At 40.6% G+C, this 16,936-nt stretch overlaps 1 protein-coding gene across 6 annotated transcripts in view; it reads right to left on the bottom strand.

Moving 5' to 3' along the window:
• The window catches only part of ASB3 (ankyrin repeat and SOCS box containing 3), a 105,718-nt gene extending 88,798 nt beyond the window's left edge, over positions 1-16,920 (bottom strand). For 3 of the 6 annotated variants that reach the window (XM_070512106.1, XM_014842987.3, XM_070512107.1), the window contains exon 1: positions 16,785-16,918. The gene's annotated coding sequence lies outside the window, so the exon portion shown is untranslated. Of the gene's footprint in view, positions 1-14,125; positions 14,257-16,521; positions 16,646-16,784 lie in introns of those variants that run through there. The other 3 variants (XM_014842983.3, XM_070512108.1, XM_070512105.1) reach the window with 2 other exon arrangements.
• Between the last annotated feature and the right edge of the window lie 16 nt (positions 16,921-16,936).

The raw sequence follows: 16,936 nt of genomic DNA, 5'->3' as shown, positions 1-16,936 counted from the left end.
TAAAATTTAACCAACCTGCAGTAAAGCCAGAGCAGCCCTTAAGGGATTTAGCTGGTTTGAAAAGCTCAGTGGTCTCTAATTCAACCTGATTAGTGGTGTTAATCCAGGTGTAGCAGGAAGTGTTGGCTATTGCACAGACTCCTTGAGTGGCAAGGTGATACTCCAAGGCTATCCTGTTGTTAAGGACTACTCAGGCTAGGGAGTCTAAGGACCTTTATTGTGCCCTAATAGCTCTTGCAGCAGAACAAGCAATTCTGTTAACAGTTCTCGTAAGGTTACGTATCATGATTTCTAGGTCTCTGACACCTATTAGGCAAGAAAAAAGGATTCACAAGAATCAATTGCCTCCATCACCAGATAACAGTCATCCCAGCGGGGAGATCACATCCTTGATTATGACTACAGCTATCATCCTTGCAATCAGAAGGATTTTCATCAGAGTAATCTTCTAGGATAGAAAGAGCTCTTTTCTTTCTATTATTGTAAGTGGATTCAGATTGTCCAGACATTAGTTTGAGTATGGTGAAAGGAGTGGTTACATAGCCTATATGAGACAAGTTCCTCCCATTTCCCAACTGTTTAAACACTCAAATGCCCATAGTTCTTGTTTGAGTCCACATACAAACACATATCCCGAAGGGGCACAAAGGATGCCTGCCAGTCTGATTATTTAGGCATTCATTTGTTGACAAGAAGAACAAAATGGGGGTAAATCAGGGGTCTGTCTTATTTTTGCATATGGGAAGAGTTGGTTCTCCAGATTTTACCAAAGCTGAGTTTCTTTGAAAGAAAGTTTTGCAAAGGGGGGCTTGCACATTGAGTGTAGTTAATTGGCAGCAGCCTTGTTGGCTGCATTTTGTGAATAGCCACATATATTAGCATGGAAGCTCAGGGACAGGTTTGGATGGGGTAGTACTGGTGCTACTTGAGAGCCCCTTATAAGAAGTTAGGGAGAAACAAAGGATATCGTTTATTCTCTTGTTGGGGAAAAGGGGAACTCAGTAGGTGAAGGTGGCAGGTCAAGTTGTCTCATTCACAGTAAAATTAGAAACAGAAGTGAAATTATAGACAGGTGTAACAATGGGGTCGTTTGTCTGTCCAAAACGGGTGATAAGTTGGTGATGCGTGATCCAGCAGTCAGAGAGACTTCTGGAAGAGGCTAACGTCTGAGAAAACTACTAGAGCAATGTTTTTCCAGAAATGGGAGGCTGGGAAAGTGTGAGGGAGCAGGAATACAAGAGTTAACAGCAAAAAGGAAGGCATTTTACCACCAACATAGAATTCCCACAGTATGTAAAAAGGCAAAGAGCATCAAATCCCAGTGAGGAGAAAAAGCTAGGCACAGATACTGGATTGGTCCAGATTCTTGGGACAACCGTCTACCTGAGATGTCATATGCTTCCCACTCAAGTGGAGAGCAGCACGAGATATCTTTCATTTGAGGTCTCCAGTGGGTTGAGAAGTCCCACCCATCACATAAGGGTGCTTTTTTAAGATGAGAAACACGAATCCATGAATCAACGCCCTTAAGTTCAGCTGCACAAGGATTGGCTAATAAGACATAGCATGGCCCTTTCCATCATGGTTATGGGGCATCCTTATGGAGATGCCTTTTCCAATAGACAAAATCTCCTGGTTTAAAACTATGATGATGTACATCTTCTCCTGGGAGCACACTGTGAAACGACTGTTCTGCTAGGGTAGTATTATCCGTATGAGTTCTAGTGAGTTCCTTGCAGTAGGTTAAAATATCTCCCTTAAGCAAAACAGGCCCATATAGACTATTGATCTAATCTCATATGTCATCTTGTGATGATTACAAATGGGGAAAGCTTGTGCTTTCCAAAAGGTGTGGAGGTTAAGCAATAACAAAGGAAGGGCTTTTAGCCATGAGAGATTAAAAGAGTCTACGAATTTGGCCAATTGAATTTTTATCATCTCATTAGTTCTTTCAACAAGACCAGAAGATTAGGGGTGACAGGCACAATGAAAGTGTTACAGGATGGGCCAGACTTTGCAAACAGATTGTATGATTTGGCCTGAAAATGAGTTCCTTGATCGCTGTGAAGCTCTGAGGCAATACCCCAAGTAGATATAACATGACTAAAACGTTCATATCCTCAAAGGGTCCAGAGACAAAGGGAAATGACCGATGGAGCCATGGATAGGTTTTCCAGGGTTATGTTTAGGGCATATATGGGATCTTTGACAAACCTTTGAAGCTGTTCTAGGTGACGGTGTCCAATAATACTGTTTTCCGTAAAGTACCATCTTATCAGTATTCCAGTGAGTTAAATCATCAACATAGCTTAGAATATGTTCCTGGAGGCAATCAGGGAGGACTGGATGGCCATTAGGACCATACCACAAATTTTTCTTTCCTTCAAATGTTCAACCCTGTTCTGTCCATTTTTTCTTTTACTGCTTCAAAGCCAAATGTTGTTGCCACAAGCTTATTCTTTAGATCTCCAATAAGACTGAGGAATAGCTTTGATTTTAGGGTGAATTCAAAAAGAGGTTTACAATCTTGAAGAGCTGCATTTTTTGCTACTAAGTCAGCAAAAGATTACCTTTACTTTCCTCCATGTTCGCCTCAGAGTGTCCAGGAATCTTTATCACTGCCAGAGACAGACCTTGGTTTCTGAATGGCATCCAAAAGGTCTAACACATAGGAACTATTTTTTATTCTTTGGCCTGTAGAAGTCAAGAATCCTCTTTGTTTCCAAAGCATCCCACAAGCACACCTGCTGTCTGTATTGATACTAGCTGTTTCCCCTTCAACCAGACAAGCGGCTTGAGTTAGAGCTACAAGTTAAGCTTGTTGTGGAGAGGTAGCCATTGGCAAAGGACCAGTCTCTATTGTTTCTATAAAAGACAAAACTGCATAACCTGCCCTATATTTACCAGTTTCATCTTTCAGATAAGACCCATCAGTAAACCAAATCATGTCAGCATTTTCAATCAGGGTTTCTTGTAAGTCTGGTCTGGGAACTAGCAATTGGTCTGTCAAGGTAATACAGTCACATGACGTGTGTCATCAGAAGGCAATGAAGGAAGGAGAGCAGGATTGAGAGCATGACAATGAGTAATGATATTTGGTGAGGACAGAAGCAGCAGCTCATAGGACGTTAATCTGCTGGCAGAGAGGTGTTGAGTATGATGTGAATTAAGAAGGGTTTCCACTGAGTGAGGTATATAAATGGTAAGAGGAAAGCCCACGACAGTTTCTTCAGCAGTTCTAAGACGAGTTACAGTTGCAGCAATGGCTCTCATGCAAGGAGGTAGTCCCATAAATACAAGGTCTAATTGTTGACTGTAACAGCATATTGGTCTAAGTTGTCCTCCGTGTTGTTGGATAAGGAAGCCTAGTGCATTTCCTTTCTTCTCATGAACAGAAAGGAAAAAGGGCAATTCATAGTTAGGACGTCCTAAGGCTGCAGTGTCAAGGAGGCCCTGATTAGCTGCCTCAAAAGCATTTTGATTTTCTTCAGTCCAGTTGAGAGGTTCTGGCTGGTCAAGCTTGAGCAGAGAGTTTAAGGGTTGAGCCATCATAGAGAAGTCAGGAATCCAGTTTCTCTAATAACCAATAACCAGCCAATCCTAAAAATCCCTTCAATTGTCTTTTGGTCTGGAGAACAGGGAAAAAAAGAATTCCTTTTATCCTATCTGGGTCAAGCATTAGCTCTTAGTTAGATATCAAATGTCCCAAATATTTAACTTGGGCTTGATTAAATTGCACTCTCTCTTTAGAGACTTTATGTTCCTTAGAAGCAAGTTCCCTTATGAGATTAGTCCATCTGCATTAGATCCTCTGACGGTGAGCAGAGGAGCTCATCCACACATTGTAATAAAGTGGAATGTTCTGAAAAGGTGACATCTACCTTTAAAGTTTGGGAGAAGTAGGTGGGGCTTTCAGTATAGCTGTGAGGCATGACTGTCCATGTGTACTGTTGTTCATTCCAAGTGAAGGAAAATAAAAATTGGCTATCAGGATCTACAGGAATGCTGAAGAAGGCACTGCAAAGGTCTATGACTGAAAAACTTGCTATTTGAAGGAATAGCAGACAATAAGGTATGAGGGTTAGGGACAAGAGTGCCTGGGTATTACAATGTTATTTACATCTCTCAAATCTTGTAAAATCTCCATCTTCTTCCATGAGATTTACATACAGGGAGGATGGGTATATTACAAGGGTTTGTACAGGGAATAATGAGCCCTTGTTTTAGACATTCTTCAGCTATAGGTTCAGTGCTTTTCATTGCTTCCACATGCAAAGGATACTGCTTAATGTTAGGTAAGGGCTCATTTGGATCCATCTCAATTTTTATTGGAATGACAGAGTGAATGCAGCCAACATCCGTGTAGCTTTTTGACCAGAGGCTGTCAGGCATAGCGTCTAAGGTAGGATTCTCTTATTCTTTGACTGGGTGGGTAAGACAGGGATGGAAACCATTACAAGGTCAGAATTATCCACTGAGGAACAGTTAAGGTCTCTTAATTCAAGAAATATTTCCCCCTTTGAAGAGAAAGAAGTGTGGGCTTCATAAGTTTCAAGGAAATCTCTCCCACGTAAATGTATGTGGGCAAAAGGAACCAACAAAAATGGGTGAGATCCTGATATTGAGCCTAATTGAAAAAGAATTAGGAGTGACTTAAAGATAGTCATGGGGCGCTTGGATACTCCAACCATTTAGATTGTTTCTGAACTCTGAGGAAGGGGACAAGAAAGGCTGGTGGGCTTGAGGACCAACAGGGTGGCCCCTGTGTCAAAAAGGACTTTAATAACCTCATCTCCAATAGTTAAATCAATTTCTCCTAAAGAAATGGTTAGGAAGAAAGGAAGTATCTCCTTCGAATCCTTGGAGCAGTGCTATTATTGAAACGGATGTAAGGTTCCCCTTTTTGGAAGAGTCGAGACTGAGATTATCACCAGGAGGCCTGGTTTTTCTTTTCTAGAATATAACAATCTTTTCTCCAATGGCCTGATTTCTTACAGTAATTTCAGACACCCTTCATAGGAGTGCTATTGGTCTGAGAAGGCTTGTGTGTCAGTTGTTACATCTGAATTAGCATGATTTGTGCGGCCTGGATTTGGACATCTAGAGCTTGGGCAGCTTTCTTTTGGGCTGCCTTTGACAGTGGCTCAACACAAGGCTGACATAAGCGAAGCCACACTCTAGAAAAGAAATCATATTGTAAGTTTGAATGACCTCTGACTAACTAACCTGGCTGGATATGCACCCTCCAAGAGATCCACCTGGTCTGTAGATTTTATGACCCCTGCTTATGCATGTCCCTCCCAGCTGTGATAAGACGGTAACTTTGTTCTTTTGAGTTCCTCAGGAATGTGATGACCCCCACACACAGAGTCTACGCTGATACCCATCATCAAAGAAAACTGAAAGATCTGATGTGGCATCTCCCAGTCTGTAACACCAGAGGGTCAACATTCCTAATCCCCTCCTATAACCTACTGGCCTATATAAACGCTTCAAGATTCTGTCCCCCCTTAAGACAGTTCTTTCAGACATTAGTCAGCCATCTTCCCCCTTGCTAGCAAGCTGTAATAAAACACCCTTTCTCTGCCACCATCATGCCTCTTGACAATTGGCTTCTGTCTCGCAGTGAGCAGATCATGCCCCTTGTGTGGTAACACCTTTTGATTGTTTTAGATAACTGTTCAGCTAAGTTAATCAAATCATGTGTTTCCATGGTAGCCCAGTTAAGCTGATGCCTCTTGACAAGAGTAGCAAGTTCACCTTCTAATCCATTACCAAAAGTTGAACTAAACAGTGAGGAAATTTCATAATTAATGTGATCAATTCTAGAACAGTGTTTAAAAACATTTTCAAATCTGTCAAAATAATCAAACACAGATTCATCAGATTTCTGTATACTTTGCCAGTTGAATCCTTTTCCAATCAATACTTCTAGGGAAGACATCAGGAATTTTTTCATGAAGTCTTTAGCTAACTTAAGAACATTCCCCATGGCTCCCTTGCCTTGCTTAGAAAAGTCTTCCATGGGATTGTTCCATCCTGCTTTAGAAAATCATTCCTTGGCTCTCCCTTCCCCCCAAGCATGTGAATAAGTTGATACAAATCTGAACAGCCAGGTCAATCATTTTCAATAATTAATTCAAATTCTTTTGTAAATTTAATAGGGTCTTCCTTGGGTTCAGGAAATCCTTTAGCAAGGAATAGAAATTTGGACTTTGGCCAAGGAGTGAAGGAGACTGCAGAGTTGTCTTCCCCAGTTTTTATTTTAAAGGGGGCTATTAGTGCTGGGGGATAAAGAGAGGCTTCTGGGTCATCATTGTAGAAAGGAAGTTCAGCCAAAGAAGGATATAGGGGACGGTGGACAAGTAGCTGGAGCAGGAACAGAAGCACTTGTAGAAGCAGAGGAAGAATTGGCCGATTTTTCTAGTTTTGCAAATCTTTGAGAGAGATCTGAATTGGCCTTGGTAAGTTTAGAATTAACAGCTTGCAAGGAAGCAACCTTTTCAGTGCTTCATTTAGAGGCCCCAAGATACCAATTAAAATAAACTTCCCATTTAATTTGTTTAGTTCAATAGCCTTTTCTTCAATTGACCATGCAAGGAAACCAATTTAGGAATTTCAAGGGAGCCCCATTCAGGCCAGTGAAGCTTTAAATCACGAGTAATATGAGCCCAGCGAAACAAACATCTACATGTAGGGACCAGCCTAGTGGTGTAGTGGTTAAGTTCACATGCTCTACTTCAGCAGCTCAGGATTTCCAGATTCAGATCCTGGGTGCAGACCTAGCATCACTTGTCATGCCAGGCTGTTGCAGCATCCCATATAAAATAGAGGAAGGCTGGCACAGATGTTAGCTCAGCAACAATCTTCCGCAAGCAAAAAGAGGAAGATTAGCAACAGATGTTAGCTCAGGGCCAATCTTCCTCACATACACAAAAAAAATCTGTATGTCGAAAGTCCATATTCTTTGAACATAAAACTAGCAGGAGTCCCAGAGATGCGCTGCCCTTTAGCAGTCCCCTCAGAAAATGGGCTTCCCATTTCTAATTACTTATCAAGGAAACAAAGGCCTAACAAAAGGAACAAAACAAACAGAAATTCCTTAATAAGCCAACATCAAAAGGATGGCTAAAACTAGTAGCAAAGGACACCCAAATAAAGAATCTGAACCTCTACTAAAGGCTGGAGGTCCAGGCCCAGGAGGACTTACACTGGGAGCCAAGGCTGCCAGGAGGAGACGACAGAGCACAAAGGACTTTTTGTAGGTGCTTTTGCTTGCGTCAGAATTAGAGGTCAGTCACTCTGGATCCCACTTCTGACACCATGTAATGTCAACAATAAGAGGCAAAAATTGCAAAAGAAGCAAAGTTTATTTTGGGTCTCAAGAACTGCAATTCAGGAGACACAGATTTGAGTAGAAATTCAAATGTGCTCTGAAGAGGTCAAAAGAGGCAGGGGTTCATAAAGGCAAAAATCACGAGCTTACACAAGTTGTTCTGAACAATTAACGATTGGTTCTGGCAAGAAGCAAGCTGACTTGCCAGTAGGTGACTGGTCCTTAAGTTGTATCCAAATAGGTTATCTGTTCTTGGAAGAGGAAATACTCCAGGATGTGACTTCGGTAGTCAGGCAAGGTTCAAGAGTTCAGTCAACAACTGGTTGTGGGTGCTGAATACATGCACAAGCCCCACTTCCCTGATGGCCTCGCAGCTCCATTTTAGAAGCCTTGACATATATCACTCCATTTTCTTATCACTGACAACAAACCACATGTTTTTTAAAAAATTTAACAATCTACCCTGAAAGCATTAGAGCATCTTCATGCTCCATAACAAAGCTGTCCTTATTTAGGCATAGGGTAGAAGGAGAGTGGGGAGAGGCAGCTCTTTTCCTGCATTTCATCCACGGACCCTAATTGAGGCCCAACAGTTGACACCCTGCTCACTTACAAAGAGCTCAAGAATCATTAAAAACAATTTTTTTCCAGAAAAGCAAAAACACAAAAGAAAAGGATGAAATAAACAACAACTAACCTGAAGGAAGCACAGCTATTTCTGAGAACAGAAGACAAACATTTAAAATTTATAAGTGCTATCCTCAAAGAAATGCATAAACATACTGCATCCATTAAAAATGAGCAACTGGAAACTATGGAAACAGAAAAAACAACCAAGGAAAAAAGAAATTCAAAAGGAGAGCTGAAAGTCAAGAAAACGGACTTCTTCTGGTCCTCAATATGGATTGATCCTCCATATTACTTTTTCTTCTTTTTGTCTTTTTTCTCTCTGTTTGGAAGAATCTATCCCAATGGTATTCTGAACAGAACAGAGAAAATGGGGGGGGGGGGGTGACAGGAGGTGGAGGACATAGTTTAAGAAATAATCAAAGAAAATTTCCCAGAAGTGAACAAATAGGATTCATGGACTGACATAAAGGATAAATGAAAAAAGATCCACACCTAGAAGCACTCTCATAAAATATCATAAGCCAATGATAAAGAGTCTAATAAAATCTTCCAGAAAAAAAGTGTATCACTTGCAAAAGGAGAATGAGACTGTCATTAAGCTTCCCATCAGATACACTAGTTGCTAACAGGCAAAAGAACAAGGTCTTCAAAGTTTTGAGCAAAATAAAATGATTTTGAACTACAAATTCTATTCCTGAACTATTAATTAAATGAGAAGGCAAAATAAATGCATTTTCAGATATATGAGGTCTGTGAAAATTAAATTACTTGCTTTATATCTTTTCTGAAAAAATTACTTGAAGTTAGTTATACTCCAATAAGGCTGGGGGGTATCTGAGATAAAAGAGGACACACAATAACATAAAAAAGTAGACCTAACTCCAGAGACAAAAAAACAGAATATAGATATGCAACAGACTTGAAAAGCAACTAGTGTACATTAGAAAGTGTTTGAGAGCTCTAACTATACCTTTAAGAACAAAATGAGGGGCCAACCCCATGGCCTAGTGGTTAAATTGAGCATGCTCCACTTTGGCAGCCCGGGTTCAGTTCCAGGGCAGGGACCTACACCACTCATTGGTAGCCATGCTGTGGTGGTGACCCACATACAAAAAACAGAGGAAGACAGGCACAGATATTAGCTCAGGGCGAAAAAAAAAAGAGAGAGGGGGAACAAAATGAATTCATTTTAGTAAATACAGTATTATTATTATTAGGAAGCTAATTGGACACTTTAAGTGGTAGAGAATTAATACAATTACATTTCTTTCTCTGCAGTACCAATTACACCTCTTGGTTTTATAGTGAATGGTGCTTGCATAATTATAATACTGTAAAATTTATAGGTTTAGGTTTTCAATGTTTAAGAATGAACCTATAAACAAAGCACAGAAGAACCAAAGTCACAGAATATAAATGTTATAAACACAGAGTAGTAGTAAACTATAGAAGTAGTGAAAATGAGAATAAAAGCTAACACATATTACATACCTACTATATACCAGGCACTGTGCTAAAAAAGCCTTACATGCAATAAATCATTGATAACAAAATGGCAGCACTGAGTAGCGGCCAAAAGAGGAGATTCAGGACCCAGACTGCTTAGAGTTTGATATCCAGTTCCACTGCTTGCCAGTGTTATGACCTTGGGCAAGACGCCATATTTTGTTAATACGTTTATCTCATTGTAAGACTTCTGAAATTAAGCTGTCTTACACTACACGGTGTGTCATAAGTTTAATAGGCAGTGGTTACTTTCTTTCTCAGTAGTACAAAAAATAATAGTGAGCCTTAAAATCGATGGCAAAGAGGGATTGTTATAGTTTAAAGGAGGCTTTAAGACAATAGTCAAATGCAAGGCATGAACCTTGATTGGATCCCAAATGGGAAAAAAAAAAAGGAAAATAAATGGTGAAAATTGAAAGCATTGTTATTTTTCTAAGATGTGATAGTAGCATGCATCTTAGTTTACATAGGAGTCTCCTTATACCTAGTCATTGACTCTTCTCAGGATCCAGGCCAGTTGTCTTGTAGAATGTGCCACATTTTAAATTTTATTATTTTCTTATTATTAGATCCAGATTTAGCAAGAACACTACATAGGAATTATTGGAACACAGGTGGTGTTGTATACATGGAGTTTTAAAAATTGATTCTTACAGAAAATTCTTAGTAAAACAAAAACAAAACTATAAAGCATGGGATTAAAAAAAGAAACATAGCTTGGTTTGAAATCAAATCTCCAATCCCTTTTTCCTTGTGCCTAAGAAATCAGTAAAATACTCACATCTGCCCCTGTACATTTGCTGGCATTCTGTCACCTGTGTACATGTTATATTTTAACCAAAAATGTCTGAAAGGCAAAAGCTTTCCCTTTATTTTTCCCAAAATGTGCATTCCAGTCCTCTTAAGTCTTCTTTCTTATTACCATAGAGTAAATTATATTTAAAGGAGGAATTGGAGGAGAAAAAACCAGTATTCAAAATTAAGAGAAAAGGGCAATTACTATCTTAGGCAGCCTCTGGAGTAATTATGCTGTACAACCTCAGACTGAATACCGGCTGTCAGAGCAAATGTCTTTAAAATATTGGTTTTGCCCTTTATATCTCTAAATGAGAAACAATACAGAGGTTTTGGGTAAGTTTTAACTCAAAGCCGGAGTGTTTGGTCCTCATTTCTGACTCATAAAAACGTCAATTGGAAAAAAAGTTTACAGTTTTATTCAGCCATATTTTATAACATGGCATAGATAATTTTATATACCCGTGTGTGCATGTGAGAATTATATTAGAACATGGTATTTAACCTCTCTTGTGTCTAAATTTCCTCATCAGTAAAATGGGGAAAACAGTAAAACCAACCTTTTTGGATTATTATGAGAAATAAATCAATTAAATAAGTTTATATCTATAAAGTGCTTAAAATAGTACCCGGACACAACATCTGTTAAATGAACAGAATATATAATACATCTGAATTTTCGTTGTAGTTCTTACATCTTACATTTATATTCTCCATTTTAAAGGTAAGAAAACTGAGCTCCAGAGAGCTTACCAAAGTGTCCAAGGTCATATACGTACGTAGTAGGTGGTAGAGCTGGGATCAGAATCCAACTGGCCCAACTCCTGAGCCCCTGCTCCTACCCACTTCACTATCCATTCGTACAGAGTTTGCATACAATTATTTATTCAGCCATTGCCTTCTTTTTGGAAAATCAGATATCCAGGGGAGTTTTGCCACTGCAGATAACGCCACAATGAATTCTTTATACATACATCCTTATGTATCAGGGCTTTTATTTTTAAAGGAGAGAATCCAAAAAGTAAAATCACTAGGCCAAAAAGTTTGCACATTTTTAACATTAACAGAAATTACTAATTTTAAGAAGTTTATTACAGCAGATTTATCTTTCCTTTTACAGTACCTGGATTTCCTGTCTTACTAAAAAATGTCACCTCTACTCCAACTATAAAAATATTCTTTTCTTCATATAGATATATACCTTTAACTCATTTACAATTTACTTTTTGTATATTTTATAAGAGGATCTAGTGAGTTTTCTTATAGATGGATAGCAAATTACACTAGCAGCCTTCATTAATTAAAACCCACCAAGGTGAAATGTCACCCTTGTCACAGATTAAACACAGATTAAACCAAAGCCCCCCTCCTGAACTCAAATCAAATTATTTTTGATCTCTAGGTGTCTTGGGCTCATGCTCTTTCATCCACTTACAATAGGCCTTTCCCAGCTCTGTAAATCCAAATCCTACCATCTGTTAAGGTCCTATACAAATGCCAGGACTACCTTATTGCTTTCCACCTTTCCTTCTTCTCATACCTTGCTAGAGGTAATCACCCCCTCCTTTGAATGTCCACAATACTTTATCTGTACATACCTAACAACATTTCTCACTTTTAAAACAATTAGTTATGTACAAGTCCTTTCTCTCTTTCTAGGTGGTAATGTTTTGGTGGACTAGATTTCTAAGTCATTTTTACAGCACCCTTAGTACTTAGGACAGTGCCTCCAAACCACATCTGTTAGATGAATACCTGCACAACTTTCTTGATCCCTCGCCAGATCTGCAGTTCTGCAGCTAACTGAAAATTGTTTCATTAAGACTAACTCCCTTTTACGCAGAAAAGGGTAGCTCTGCCAAATAAAGGGGAATTTTTCTGGAATCCATGAATCAGAAAGTTAAAATAAATGAAATTTTAAATTATGTATTCTGTACCATATTCATATGAGAAAAAGTAAAGAGATATTAAATAAAATAATACTGAATATTTTTTCAAAATAACAATTTCTAGGCTATGATGGGGTTAATACAGATTTAGGACAAACTTCTACATATTTACATCCAAAATTCTCTACAATGATAACTCATGTGCATAATAATGACATCAGCGCAAGGTAAAATTAAGTGCCTTATGTATCATCAAAGATATAATGCAAACAGGACCACTTGCAACATAGGCAAAGTAAGTATTCACTACATTGAAAAGTTTTGGAGTGCTAGAAAGGTCTCATCTTGCCTAAACATCTTCCCACTCAGAGAGCTAATGCCTAAAAATTTATTATTAATATTCATGCCTTTCATTTAAGTCTAAACCAGTGGTTCTCAACCATGGGCCATTCTGCCTGCTAAGGGCCATTTGGCAATGTCGGCAGACATTTTTGGTTGTCACAACTAGGAAGGATGGGTTGCTACTAAGCATCCAGAGGACACAAGCCAGGATAATACTAAACGTCACACAACACCCAAGATAGACCCTCACAACAAAGGATCATCTGGCTCAAAATGTCAATAGTGCAAAGGCTGAGAAACTCTGGTCTACATTCTGCCAAAATGCAAAAACATACTGTTTTTAACTTAACCTGCACCTCAGCAAGCCCTCCACTTCAATCCAATCCAATCAAGCCTTTTTCCCTCTACTCCTCCTCCACGCTGCCAAATCCAGTGCTTACTTATCCTCATATACAACTCCTCAGCAGCATTTATTTGACTCAGCTACGCCCTGCTTCTTGAAACACTTCTTTCTCTTGACTTCCTTGATATCCCAGTTTCCTGATTTTCTTTCTGCTTTACTAGACACACCTTTTCAGTCTATTTCGTTAACTCTTCAATGCTGTTCATTATCTAACGCTGCATTAATCCTTTTCTTCCCTTTGTTATCTTCATTTTTTCCCTAGATGCTCTCAGCCAGAACCATGGCTTTAACTACATCTATATCCTGATAATGCCAAAATTTGTAACACCAGCCCTGACCTCCCCCTTGAACTTCAGACTTATTTAACCAACTTTTAGTTCCACTTGGATGTCTAATTGATATCCAAAACTTAACATGTCCAAAACAGAAACCCTTGATTCAGAAATTATTGTTATTATAATCAAAATACCTGTCTGGTAAAATGCTAACAATTGGGGAATTTGGGTTTGATTCTCGCAACTTTTATGTAAGTTTGAAATTCTTTCAAAATAAAAAGTAAAACAAACAAAAATATACGGCTCCCAGGGCTGGCCTGGTGGCATAGTGGTTAAGTTCACATGCTCTGCTTCCATGGCCCAGGGTTCACGGGTTCAGATCCCAGGCACAGACCTACACCTCACTCATCAAGCCACGCTGTGGCAGCACCCCACATGAAAAATAGAGGAAGGCTGCCACAGACGTTAGCTCAGCGACAATCTCCCTCAAGCAAAAAGAGGAAGACTGGCAACAGATGTTAGCTCAGGGCCAATCTTCCTCACAAAAAAAAAAAAAAGGGTCCTATCAGTCCACATTTTGTTCTTCCCCCTTTCAGCAAATTGCACATCAATTCCTCATAAAAAATATCTAGGCATCATCATTAGTTCATCTCTGTAAGAACATGCCACATTTAATCCACAGCAAGTTCAAGATGCTCTACCTGAAATATAGTCCAAATCAAGCCACTTCCCTCCATCTCCACTGCTACCAACTTCCTATCTGGTCTCCCTGTTGCCACATTTGCCCCCTGTATTAGTTTCCTGGGGCTGCCGTAACAAACTACCACAAACTGGGCAGCTTAAAACAACAGAAATGTATTGTTTCACAGTTCTGGGGGTTAAAAGTCTGAAATCAAGCTCAGCAGGACCACACTTTCTCTGATATCTCTAGGGAAGGATTCTTCCTTACCTCTTCCTAACTTCTGGAGGTGGCTGGCAATCTTCAGTTCTTGGCTTGTAGACGCATCACCCCACTCTCTACCTCCATCTTCACACAGCAGTCTCTCCGTATGTCTGCTTTGTGTCCAAACTTCCCTCTTCCTATGAAGACACTAGTCATGGGGTTAGGGCCCACCCTAACTCAGTACGACCTCATCTTAACTTGATTACATCTGCAAAGACCCTATTTCCAAGCAAGTTCACACTCACAGGTTCCAGGCATTAAGACTTTGGCACATCCTTTGGAGGAATGTGATTCAGCCCATAAAATCCCCTATACATAATCAGTTTTCCACACAGCAGCCATAGCGATCTTCACGAATGTACAGCAGGCCACGTCACTCTCCTGCCTACAGGTCTATGTCCAGCTGGCCTCCTCCTGCCTCTCAAACTTCATCTCCTACCACTTTCCCCTTAAGCTCCCCAGTGGCCTTCTTTCTGTCCCTCTAACTCACCAGGCTTATCCTTGCCTCAGGAAATTCGTGTGTGGCTTCCTCACCATTTCAAGTCACAGCTCAAGTGTCACTTTCTCACAGACATCTATTCTGACCATCTACCTAAGCAGCACATCCCATAGGTATTTTCTTTCACATAACCCTAGTTTGAAGCAGTATGAACCATTATCAGAAATTATCTTCTTTGTCATTTATTTGTTAAGCAGCCCCCTTACTTGAATATAAGCTCTACTGAGGCAGATTCCATCACTACTGCCCCAGAGACAAAACCAGGGTTGTACAAATATTTTTCATGTTTATTTGGTCAAATACATCTTTTTTCCTTCATGATTTCAGGATTTCCTATCTTACTTACCAAGATTATTTAACTATTCCCCTAATTTTTCTTCTATTGTTTTCTTTCTTTGCTATTGCTCATTTAAATATTTAATCCATTTGGAATTCATCCTTGTATAGTACTTGAGAAACAGGGGTCACCTCTGATGATTCCAATACAAAAAGTCTACAACTTCAAGAAATTCTGACCTCTTCGATAAGGCTCAAACACTTCTGCAGGGCATATGCAACCTTCCCTGAACTGACAGCCTCTATTCCTCTATGGCACCAATCTCTGGCTGATGATTCCATCCCACCCAGCTCTCTGACTATGTCAAAAAGTTAAAATGACCATCCAGAAGGATTATGCTTGAAATACACTTCCCCACCTGCCTTATGAACTCCTATAAATCCTTAAAACCCCAGTTCTAATGTCACCTCTCCTGGAAGCCTTTCCTATCCTTGTTTATACCTTCACTCTAATATCCCTCTACTGTATAATCTGTAGTACCTGCCTCATAATGTGTACATTTAAGTACTTAGCCGAGTGCCTGGCACAGAGTAAATGCTAAATAAACGTTAACTATTATTATTATTGCCGTGATAGGTCACAATTATTTGTTTGTGTAATCTCCCTTGCTAGACCACGAGAGAGAGGACAGAGACCCATTTATTTGCCATTTTACCAATCCCAGTGATCTGGCACATATTGAAGCATTAATAATAAATGATAAATAAATTAATGAACAACACCTCAATTCTAGAACAAGGTAAATTTCTTTGATACTGTGGATTCCTCATGTTCAAAAAGAGAGGAATCTTTAAGATGAAAAATAGACTGCTCTGGGCCAGCCCCAGTGGCCCAGCAGTTCAGTTCAGCGCACTGGCTTTGTGGCCAGGTTCAGTTCCCAGCTGGGACCTACAATACTCTGTTAGTGGCCATGCTGTGCTGGCAGCCCACATACTAAAAAACAGAGGAAGACTCGCATGGATGTTAGCTCTCAGTGAATCTTCTTCAGTAAAAACTAAATAAAATAGACTGCTCTGCCTGCTTTTGGATTTGGTTCAAATTCGAGGGGTGGGAGAGAGGCAGATCTAGCAAGAAAGTCTAGCTTTTCCCACCTCCTGAAAGACAATAATAGGTGCTCTATGGCTAACATCGTATAACTCATTATACTGGACATTAAAACAATGGCATTTTTCAAAAGAAGCGTAAGAGAACCCAAAACTTTTTGTCTTATTTTGAAAGCAGTCAGACGTGTCTTATCCTCGTTTGAGTTCATAACCTCACATTCACCTGGCCCTGAACCTCACATAAGGAAACTTACGAGCTTCCTTGATAAAATAACCCAACACTTCAACTCTGAGTTGAAGGAGGAGCCTCACGTCGGGTAAACACGTAGGGGCTGTGAAGTCTACCTGCCCTCCCACGAGGAGAGTCTCCGTCCACGCCCACCTCGGAGAACCACAGTGTTCTGAGACTGGGGGACGACAGGCTTCCTCAGCTCGGGCGTCCCCTAAGCCAGGGCTGCAGAAGCGGAGCAAACTGCCCTCCGTTAATCGGCAGCTGCTCAGTACCGAGAGGACCACAACTCACAGAAGAGGCGGAGAGAAGCTTCAGGCGGGAAAGATGAAGTGTACGGATGCCACACGCAGAGAAAGAAGAGCAGCGAGAGAGGCGATCGTCAGGAACACTGCCTCTTCTCACTTCTCATCGGTACCTCGAATGTTTGCATGCCCAGACCAGCACCCGCCCCGTTCACACTTTTCTTCCCGCTCCAGGGCGGGCCAGGCCGCCGCCCACCCGCTGGAGAGCAACGCGGGCGGCTGCAGCGAAAGGCCGCCGCCTCCCGGACTCACCGGCTCTCCGTGCCGCCACTTCGCCACCGAAAAGGCTGCTCCAAGGCCGGGTCTTCGGGCGTCCCCTCCCGGGAGGCCGCCGCGTTCGATCCCCACCGCGAGACTGCGGTTGTGGGAGGCGAGAACAGCCCGGCCGGTGTCCCGGCTTCCGT

Source organism: Equus asinus, chromosome 6, assembly GCF_041296235.1.
Source record: "Equus asinus isolate D_3611 breed Donkey chromosome 6, EquAss-T2T_v2, whole genome shotgun sequence".
Taxonomy (NCBI): domain Eukaryota; kingdom Metazoa; phylum Chordata; class Mammalia; order Perissodactyla; family Equidae; genus Equus; species Equus asinus.
Note: the sequence above shows the minus strand (reverse complement) of the source record. Positions and strands in the feature narration are given on the sequence as shown.